This window comes from Marmota monax, unplaced genomic scaffold (genome assembly GCF_021218885.2).
Source record: "Marmota monax isolate L192 unplaced genomic scaffold, Marmota_monax_Labrador192_F-V1.1 WCK01_AAM20220418_F8-fsc00043, whole genome shotgun sequence".
Taxonomy (NCBI): domain Eukaryota; kingdom Metazoa; phylum Chordata; class Mammalia; order Rodentia; family Sciuridae; genus Marmota; species Marmota monax.
This window is the reverse complement of record NW_026691982.1, coordinates 2,658,018-2,668,677: the sequence shown is the minus strand read 5'-3', so window position 1 is coordinate 2,668,677 and position 10,660 is coordinate 2,658,018. Positions and strand designations below refer to the sequence as shown.

The window sequence follows — 10,660 nt, the reverse complement described above, 5'->3', positions numbered from 1 at the left end:
ATTCAAAAAGTATTTATTGATGTTTATTAGAAGACTGATATTGTTTAAATTCTGAGAACCTACTGGCAAACAAGAGACAATGTGCCCACCCATGTATCATAATATATATATATATATATATATATATATATATATATATATATATATATATAATTAAAAGTTTTAGGGGGAAAAAAACTTTTTCACATCGTTGTTATTGTTGTTACTGAGAATGGAACTCAGTGGCACTTTACCACTGAGCTACATCCCCAACCATATATATGTATATGTGTGTGTGTGTGTGTGTGTGTGTTTTGAGACAGTTATCTCAATAAATTGCTGAGGTTGGCCTTAAACTTGGGGAAATCTAGCCTCCACCTCACAAATCACTGGTATTACAGGTAGGCACTACCATGTCTGGCTCACACAGCTCTTCAAGGCACATATCTCTGTGATTTCCAGGAAGCCCTAGAACAGAGGCTCTGCACAGTGGTTTCAAAACTGAATTCATGGCATCCTGCTTTTCCAAGACCTATCTGACATGGTGTTGAGCCAAAGATGACTGCCAGACTCTTCCACTTAGTTCTGCCCCCAAAATCATTGAGGAACATTTAACATAAGATAGAAAAGAAAGGCTGAGCGAAGTAACCTACACCTATAATCCCAGCAGTTCAGGAGGCTGAGGCACAAGGATTACAGTTCAAAGCCAGCTTCAGCAACTTAGAGAGGGCCTAAGCAACTCAGAGAGACCCTGTCTCTAAATAAAATATAAAAAAAGAGCTGGGGATGTGACTCACTGGTTGAGTGTCCCTGGATTAAATCCCCAGTACAAAAAAAAAAAAAAGATGAAAAAGACAAAAGTGGTTTAACATTCCAGCAAAATATCCATTCAAACTAAATAATGCATCTACATTATTTAAAGAAGAAGAAGGAGAAGGAGAAGGAGAGGGGGAAGAAGAAGGAAGAAGAAGGAAGAAGAAGAAGAAGAAGGAGTCTTTTGGTGACCCTAAGAGCTATCATTTCCCCCGTCCCCTGCCCATGAACCATTTTATTCAATTCAGAACCCCAGACTGCACCTTCTCTCTGGTCTTTCTTTTCGTATCCCTTTCTCTTCTTTATCAGTCCCTCCCATACAACCCCATGTTCTTCATACTCTTGAGTCCCTTATTCAAATTTGACTTACCAAAACCCAACATCATCTTCACTCCCCTGAAATATGATAATGGCTTTAAATAGCAAATTTCCTTCTCCGTTATTACATCCTAAGTTATTTTCATTATAGTCTGGTTGTATGTGTGAAAATAGCTATTTCAATAAACTTCTGGGTGGAACAAGTGAAAACACATGTTATATAACTATGATGGCATTAGGCAGAGACAGTGGAGAGAGGAAATTACTCTCTGACCATAAAAGTTAAAAAATAGATGAATGGGGCTGGGGATGTGGCTCAAGCAGTAGCACGCTCGCCTGGCATGCATGCGGCCTGGGTTCGATCCTCAGCACCACATACAAACAAAGATGTTGTGTCGTCCAATAACTAAAAAATAAATATTAAAAAAAATTCTCTCTCTTCTCTCTCTCTCTCTTTCTCTCTTCTCTCTCCCTCTTAAAAAAAATAGATGAATGAAGGACATTAGATGAGAGCAAAATTTGCCTTCACCATGATCCCAGTCACTCCACTGTTTTTTGTGCATTGTGTACCTTTAGTGGAAAATGAGACTAGAAAGACATCATTGTGTCAGGCAGCTCCTCAGAACAGAGGAGATGAAGATGGGACGACAAAATTTTACAAGAGAACAAGTGACAGTATAAAAAGAGGTGAAAGCAAGACTAGTGAATTAAGGTTGATCTTAGTTGCAAATAACAGAAAACCCAACAGTGATTAAGGGAAATGGTGTGTGTCTGTCAAATAACAAGAATCCAGGCCAGGTGCGGTGGTGCACACCTGTAATCTCAGTGGCTCAGAGGCTGAGGCAGGAGAATTTCAAATTCAAAGCCAGCCTCAGCAACTCAGCAAGCCCCTAAGCAACTCAGGGAGACCCTGTCTCTAAATAAAATACAAAATAGGGCTAGGGATGTGGCTCAGTTGTTGAGTGCCCCTGAGTTCAATCCCTAGTACCCACCCTGACTCCCCCCACCACCACCAAAAAAAGAAAACAACACTTCTGAAATACAGATGCTTCTAGCTTTCCTGTTCTGAATTTTACGGGATGGTGAATTTCATCCTTATGGCACAAGACAGTCTCTACACTACTTTGCATTTACAAAAGTAGGGTGAAGGGCAAGGTGAAGGGCAAAATCTCCTTCTTTAACTAGCTGTGCTTTATTTGGCAAGATAAGGAGGGAAAGTGTCCCCTCAGAATTTCTTTCAATAGCTCATTGCCCAGAATCATGTTACACAGTCACTTTGACTTATAAGAGGAGATATCCTGAGTACTTCCCCCCTCCCCACAATTTATAGGAGAAGAAATCAAGGAAGAAGGAGTTTGGGTGTTGAGAGAATCAATCTACAATATCTGCAACAACTGGAGTGGAGATGAATGAGAATTCCTAACTGCTTCTAAGATTCAGGGAAGATGGATCACAGAGAAACATTAAGCAATGTTGAGATAATTTGCTGCTCACCAGAAGAGCAAATTACCTCAAGGATTTACATGTTTAGTTAAAAATCATAATTTTAAAATATCAGTGATATCAAGTGAGATGAAGAGAAAATTCCCCCTTTAAGTTATTTGAGAAGTTCCTAAGTTAATACAATATCCACTCAATTATTGGTGTGTGTGTGTGTGTGTGTTTGTGGAGAGAGAGAGAGTGAAAGAAAGAGGAGACAAGACTCACACCAAAGTAGAAAATTTTTTTAAATTTGTTTAGTAAAAAGAGAACTAAACTATATTTCAAATACTTCCCAAAGTATTAAGAAATAGAAACACGAAACTGGGCTGTATTCCATACAAGTTAATCTAGGTAACATGAAAGAATTAATGGATTATGATTTTACATAAATAATCATGTTAGCGTCAACCTACAACAGATTTGATCACACATTTGCTGGTTAAGCAACTTAATTTAGAGAGAGAGAAAAAAATAGATTCTTCCAGAAATTTTTTGATACATAAAGCATTCATCCAAATGGTGAGCATGGGTTAGTGGGTATATATTAGTAAGCATTTTAGTAGTGTATTCCCAAGTAGTTTGAAAATTGTCCTGTTTCAAATATTTAATCTTTACATTTAGACTACATGAATCCATGTCAAAACCAAAGTAGAAAAATTGTGTTAAAGTATAAGATTTCTGATTACTTTCTGCTTTTGAAAGAAAACTGATAATAGTCCCACAACTCTAAAAATACTTTTATAGGAGAAACTATCCCAATTTTTCTTTTAAAAAAAAATGTTTCAACAGCTCTAAATTTGACCATGAATCTGGATACTTTCATAATGTCAATACTGGGTTTGGTTTGGTTTGGTTTGGTTTGGTTTGGTAATGCAGATTGAACCAGAGGCACTTTACCACTGAGCACAACCCCAGTCCTTTTTATTTTTTATTTTGAGAGAGGGTCTCACAAAGTGGCTTAGGGCCTTGCTAAATTGCTAAGACTGACCTCAAACTTGTGATCTTCCTGCTTCAGCCTCCCAAGTTGTTTACAGGTGTATGCCACCATGCCCGGGCCAACACTGTTTTTGATACAGATGTATATACAATAATTGGTCATAACACATCAACAGTGAAGTGTCACACTACTATTCTGGGATCTCACCATTGTAATGTCATTCTGTCATTGCATGCTAAAGAGGATATAGATAGTACCTCAATGAATATACTTGGTTGTATCCCAGTATAACAGGAGGCAGGCTAAATTTGGTCTGTGAGTCAGACCTCTGCATTAAATATTTAAATCAAATCATGTTCTTTCAGAAAAAGTAGATAGTAGTTTGTTATCATTATATAATGAATTTATTCTATACATGGTGTTACATCTCTTTCTCATTAGTAACACAAACAATGAATTATACCAATTTCTCCCTATAAATCTACATTGTTATAAAGATACAAATATGTATAACATGGTGTTTGAACTAATCATTTTTAACATAAAACTAATATAAAAATATCTACAGGAAACTTACTTCTGCATGACTAATTTCCAAGTAAAAATAATAGACAAAATATAACATACACAACAAAAGTAATTGAAACTACCTAAAAATTATGGGTTTAAAAAATATTCCTAACCTTTAATCTAACCATTCCACTACTAGTATCTTAAGAAAGTATCCCATAATGCTAGTAGCCCAATTCATAAACAGCTTTACAGCAGTGTTTATTTTTAATTCACTGATTATACACATATTAATTGAGCACTAAGAATCTAATCTTATTCAATGCATCAAGAATATAGCAGTAAGCAAAAGGGAAAAGTTTGTGTTCATGGACTTAAATTCTGAGGGTAAAAGAAATAGACATAAAAAATGTCATGTTAGATGATGACAGATACTGTGGAGATTGGAAGGAAGGAAGGAAGGAAGGAAGGAAGGAAGGAAGGAAGGAAGAGGTGAGCATATAACCAGTCTGAGAGTTGAAATTTTAGTGTTGACATAAGAAGAGTTGAGAAGATCAAGTTTACTCAAAGACTGAAGAAGGTAAGGGAGCCAACTGTGAAGCTTTTGGGGAAAGAACACTTCAGACCAAAAGCAAGGGCAAATGCGTGATGTACAAAGAGACTAGAAAGTTCCACTACCAAGGGAGAGAATAATGTGACCAAAAAAGAATGAGAAGAGACAGAGTAATAGGAGATGAAATCAGAGAGATTCCTAGGCACCAAATTACACAGTTTTGTTGATCATTATTAGGATGTGGACTTATAATTAAAATTCAAGTATAATAAACTCTCAAAATTATGTAAATACTAAATACATTAATGAAGAATTAATATTTCTTTGGGATGATGAGATGTAATGCAGATATTTTAAATATTTATTAATTTTTCCTAGTGAAGAGGAAAACCTGGCGATAAAATATCAAGTGAATGAAGCATCATATGGCATTGTAAACGCATGGGTGCCCCTCAACCTAGGATGGCATTACATCCTGAGAAGCTCATTGTAATTTGAAAATGTAGTAAGTAGGAAGTGCAGTGGATATGCCTCACCTACCAGCATCATCTTCTAACAACCAGTACCCAGTAGAGTGCTGGTTGTTTACCCCACGACCACATGGCTGATGGGAACTTCAGCTCACTAGGAACCCTCCGCTCTCACCAAAGAGCATCACACCACATAACGCTAACTTGGGAAACAATCAAAATTTGAAGTGTGATTTCTCTAGTTGTATCACTTTTATATCTTTGTAAAATCAAGAAATGAGTTGTGCCATCATAATTCAAGAATGGTCTGTGGTGAGATTCCAAATACTAAAACAGACTAGATCATGGAAAAGGAACTTACTTGATGTGTCGATCTCAAGTTGTAAAACGTGGATGTATTGTTTTCATTCCTTTCTTAATTTCTCAACTTTCCTTCAACAAGTGCCTAGATCTTTTATAATGTGAAAAAAATTACAAGTACCTTTTGTTAAATTAGATGAATATTTTGAAAAGGTGAAAAACCCAAGGCGACTTCCAGAGCCAAATATCAAGAGAAGCCACTGGGGTGTGGCACTCACCTTGATGCTCTGGACTCACTCTTCTTATATAATATGCATTGTCTCTCTCTTCCTAGTGACCACCTGTGCTACTGTTTGAGTATGTAGAGAAATAGCTGAGAGAAAATTTGGGAACTAGGTTCTTGGCAAAGATACTATTTTGTGCTAGAGGCAAGCACAGGCTTAGTTCAGAGGCTAGATCTGAGGTAACTGCTTCTTCACTGTTTGGAGAATGCAAGATTCCTGGCATGGAACTGCTTATTTTTCTAAATAAATTGAATTTGTTGTAGGAGACGGTTTAGAATCTGGCACAGACCAAAGGAGGAGGTTTCAAATGAAATTTTTACCTACTGACTCCGTAGGCTTACGTGTGCAATAGCTGTAACCTCTTTGTTTCAGAGCTTTTTGATCTCTGAGATGAGAAGAGTAAGGTCAAGGGCAGTAGAAGAAGGGAAAACACTGAACAGTGTTCCTTCCACGTGCAGATATTGCTCAAATCCAGGGTGTGTTCACATCACCCCAACCAAGTTCAGGCTGGTAATAGATCTTGCCAACCACCCTTCTCAAAGGATAGAGAGTAGCCAGGTTGGGGAACACTGCAAGTATATTTTTGAAAAATAAGTTCTGGAAAATAATAAAGAAAAAATTATATCTAATAATGGAGACATATATTTCCATGATTTTACATCAGCAAAATGTTCAACCATCCCTCAGAATCGTTCAGAAGGTTCAGTTCCAGGAGCTCCACAGATTCCAAAATCTACAGAAGCTACTGTCCCTTATATAAAAATAATAACATAGTATTTGCATATAATCTATGCACATTTTCTGTATACTTTAAGTCAGTCTATGTTACTTTTGATTCCTAATACAATGTAAATGCCATGGAAATAGTTGCTATACTCTGTTGTTTGGAGAATGATGAAAAGGAAGAAAAAGTCTGTACATGTTTAGTACAGGTGCAAATGTTTCCCAAATATTTCCAACCTACAGTGGGTTGAATCCATGGATTTAGAACCCACAAATAAGGAGGGCTGACTGCACATTAGGTGGAATGTGGCCATTCAAAAGGGAAGTACCTAATAAAAAGCAGAAATGTGGCATAAAGAAGGCCAGAGACATGACATGATGGCAATTCCCCAATTCTGCATGTCATTCCAAGGGAATATACACACAGTGTACAGTTTAATTCAATCTTCTACCTCACTTGCATGAATCAATGTAGCATTAGGGTCTTTTGATCTTCCATTTCGCTGACAACCGCAAATTCAGAACTGCAAAATATGCAGAACCCAAGAAAACAGAGGAGATTCCTATTTTAAAATAGACACAATTTTATTGTTGACTCACAAAACTAAAGGAAACAAATGAGTTCCCAACATAATATCAGTTAAGTCTTATCCTCCAATCCACAAGGTGCTAAGCGAACCTTCACAGATCTGATGAATCAATCTTCATATGTCCCTGTAGGAAGAAGGGCTTCCTTTTGTAAGCAACAGTGAACAAATTAGCACTCACAAACCAAAAGACATGGGGGGGGTGCTCTATTCATGACCATCAGCTTAACCAGAAATACCAGTGATTGCTATGAAAATTGAATGACATCCAATTATAAACTGAACTGTCACACAGGATTCTGGAAGGGCAGATAAATTCTTCTCTTTTTCAGTTTTTAGCCCATTTTGTGCAGCTATTAACAGATTGCCAAAGACTAGATAATTAATAATGAACAGAAATTTAGAGTAAAGGAAGGGAATTGAGAGGGAGAGAAGAGGGAAAGGCATGGGATAGTGCTGGGAACAAAATCTACCAAGTTATGGTATGTATGAATATACCACAATGAATCTTGCTTGTATCTATCATTATAATGTACTAATTAAAATAATAATAGACAAGAGGTTATTAGAGTAAAAAAGAGCTCTTGTGGAAGTGATGCAGAGCATTTCAGCTCTGAGCAGCTGGACAACCCCAAAGTCCTGTGAGGCTGCGGCACAGCCTCCAGAGAGAAAACACAAGAGATTGGCAACTTCGACTGTAGCCCAGCAAGCAGCGATGTCAGCGAGGAGCCATGCGCAAAGGCAGAGAGCAGAACAAGGAGAGCAGGTTAATGTTGAAGAAGGAAAATGCAGAAGTTGTCATTTGACAAATTTTATAAATAAGTATTTGAAGCTCAGGAATAAGTGAAGCTGAAATATGAAAAACAAATGAAAGAATGCATTCTAACTATCAGACCAGAAGTCCTACTTATATGAGCAATATGTGTGAAATGGGCAAGATAAAAGAAGTCAGAATTTGAAACAGAAGAATTTTTAAAAGAAATAAAAATGAAGTTCAGATAAAAAAATCTGGAATCAGAAAGCACTATGCTAAGAATCCCCTCCTGCTTCCAGAAGTGGAAGCACTCACTGCCAGGGAAATCTCCAAGGCATACCCCTGCAAGGTCTCACACCAAGGAAGAATCCAGGTGCTCCAGATGAAAGTCCAGGTCGAGATCTGAATCTAGGTTAGATCCACAGAAGCTCTTGGAAGCATTATATAAGGTCCTGCTCCAATAGCTGTTCTGGTCTAGGTCTTAGGAGACTATAGCAGAGGCTCAGCCACAGTCATTCTTCCACGTCTACTCAAATACACCCTGTTGGCAATCGGGCAAATGCTGACCCCAACTGTTGAGTGTTTGGGTTGAGTTTATGTGCCACAAAAAAGAGATCTGAGAGAAGTATTCTCCAAATATGACCCCCTTACTGATGTGTCTCTTGTATACAACCAGCAATCCAGGTGTTCAAGAGGATTAGCTTTTGAATATTTTGAAAATGTAGATGATGCCAAGGAAGCTAAAGAACGTGCCAATGGAATGGAGCTTGATGGAGGTAGAATCAGAGTTGATTTCTCTATAACAAAAAGAATAGAGACACCCAACGCCAGGAATGTACATGGAAGATCAATCTATGGCAGCTCACATCGTGGGGATTATTATGACAGGATATGATGATGTAGGCTATGATGATCAGGACTACTACAGCATATCATACAGAGGAGGAGGTGGAGGAGGAGGTAGATGGAGAGCTGCTCAAGACCAGGATCAGGTTTACAGACGGTGTTGAGCCATCCATGGATTGTGTGTGTGAGCTATGCGCATTTGAGCTTATAAGGGGATTGGTCTGGCCTTGCACGCTGATTGGGCCTCTCCCTCTGCCTGTGATCCCACACAGCACCTGATATGGGTGTGACTTGCTAAAATGTCAATCAATCTGCTGACCACAAGACATCACCAAGCAAGACTCCACCTTTCGAAACCCTATCCCTTGCCTTATTGGGTGGAATATTCTATTGAATGTCTTTCCCCCAGTAAATAGAGAGGTTCCTGGTGCACTCTCTCACTCTTGCTCTTTCCAGAGCTATCCAGCATAGGGCTGACCCTTGGGGTCGCAGAGCAGTCCCACCCTCAAAACTCATGTTCATGTGCTGCATGGTTTCTTTGCAGTTTTCTTAGTTTATTGTTGCAGTCAGCTCCTTTGAACCCAGCTCATCTCGTCAGCCGAGTCAGCTGGCAGAAGGTGTTACCTTCTCCTTACTGTTAGTTGTGGCGGATACAGGTCACATTCCAGATCTTGATCCTACTCACCTCATTGCTATTAAAGCATGAAGTTGAGGACTTTCTGAAACTTGCCGTAGACCTGGGATATTGTTTGTGGACAATATTTTTTATTGTTTTCTGTTTAAAAAGTGAAGAGTTCCTGGTGAAATTAGGGAACTTTTATACCTTTTATGATGACTACTTTTGTTGGACTTGAAATGCTGTTTTTCATTCTGCTAATGTGTAATTTGGTGCTTTGTTCAAAGTTAAGTGTTTTCAGAAAAGTGTGTTTTGCATGTATTTTTCTACACACTAAATTTTGACTGCTGAGAAGTTTCTATTGTACAAAAATTTATTCAAAAGGTTTTTCTACTGAATCTAGGGTATTCTGAAGATCAAAGCCTGTGTGTAAAATGCTACCAAGTGGCAAAGAGCAACAACAAGCAATTTTATTTTTTAAAAAGGGGGTAGGCTGGGAATATAACTTGTACAAGGCCCTGGATTCAATCCCCAGCACCACGAAAAAAAAAAGAGAGAGAGAAGTTATTAAAGTAGAGCAAGAATATTGAAAGGAGAAAGAAAGGGAAAGGAGAGGTACAGTGAAATGAGATTGAACAGTTGTGTCATGTATGATTATGGCATAATGAATCCCACTATCATGTATATTTTTAATGCACCAACTATAAAAAGAAAGGAAGAAATTTACTTGATTCAAGGTTCCAAAATGTTGGAAGTCCAAGATCCGGGGAACCATATCTGGTGAGGGCCTTCCTACTGTGTCATACATGGTAGAAGGTATCACACTGGTGTGAAAAAATGAGAAGGCCAAATTCATCCTTTATATGCCCCACCCCCCCCAAGATAACAAATCCATTCCTTCAATAATAACATTAGTCTACCCATTGCTTATTACATGCCCCACCTCTCAACATTGTTGCATTGGGAATTAAGTGTTCCACGTATAAATTTTGGGGAATTCATTTACATTGCAGTAACACCCAGGTATAGAGAAAAATGGAAAAAAAAAAATAACAATTTCAGCTACAATAAGATAGTGATCTTAATTTTTTTGCATCCAGGGCTGGGTTCCCAAAATAAAGTTCAACAGAGAAAAAGCCCACTTCCAAGATGGCTCAGGTTATTGGTATATCATATCTGTAAGACTCTGGCAACTTGCTTTTCCAACACCAATGATTGTGAGAAAGAAATACCACAGAGACAAGTGAGAGACACTGTTCTATAATCATGTTCAGGTTATGAATAAATGCCATCACATTCACCACTTTCTGTGGTTTAGGAGCAATATTGGGTCTTGTGTAAATAAGACATGAATACCTCAAGACATGAATACCAGGAGGTGGAGATGATGTAGGTGTACCTTAAATTCTGTCACCACCATCCTCCCTGTGATCCCCAATTCTTTAAGTTCCTCCCACATGAAAAACAAGGTTTTAAGAATCTCATCCC

The 10,660-nt window shown here is 38.1% G+C and overlaps 1 pseudogene; it reads left to right on the top strand.

Moving 5' to 3' along the window:
- The first annotated feature begins 7,551 nt into the window (after nucleotides 1–7,551).
- On the top strand, nucleotides 7,552–8,720 carry LOC131424293 (transformer-2 protein homolog beta-like; annotated as a pseudogene).
- Nucleotides 8,721–10,660: the final 1,940 nt, after the last annotated feature.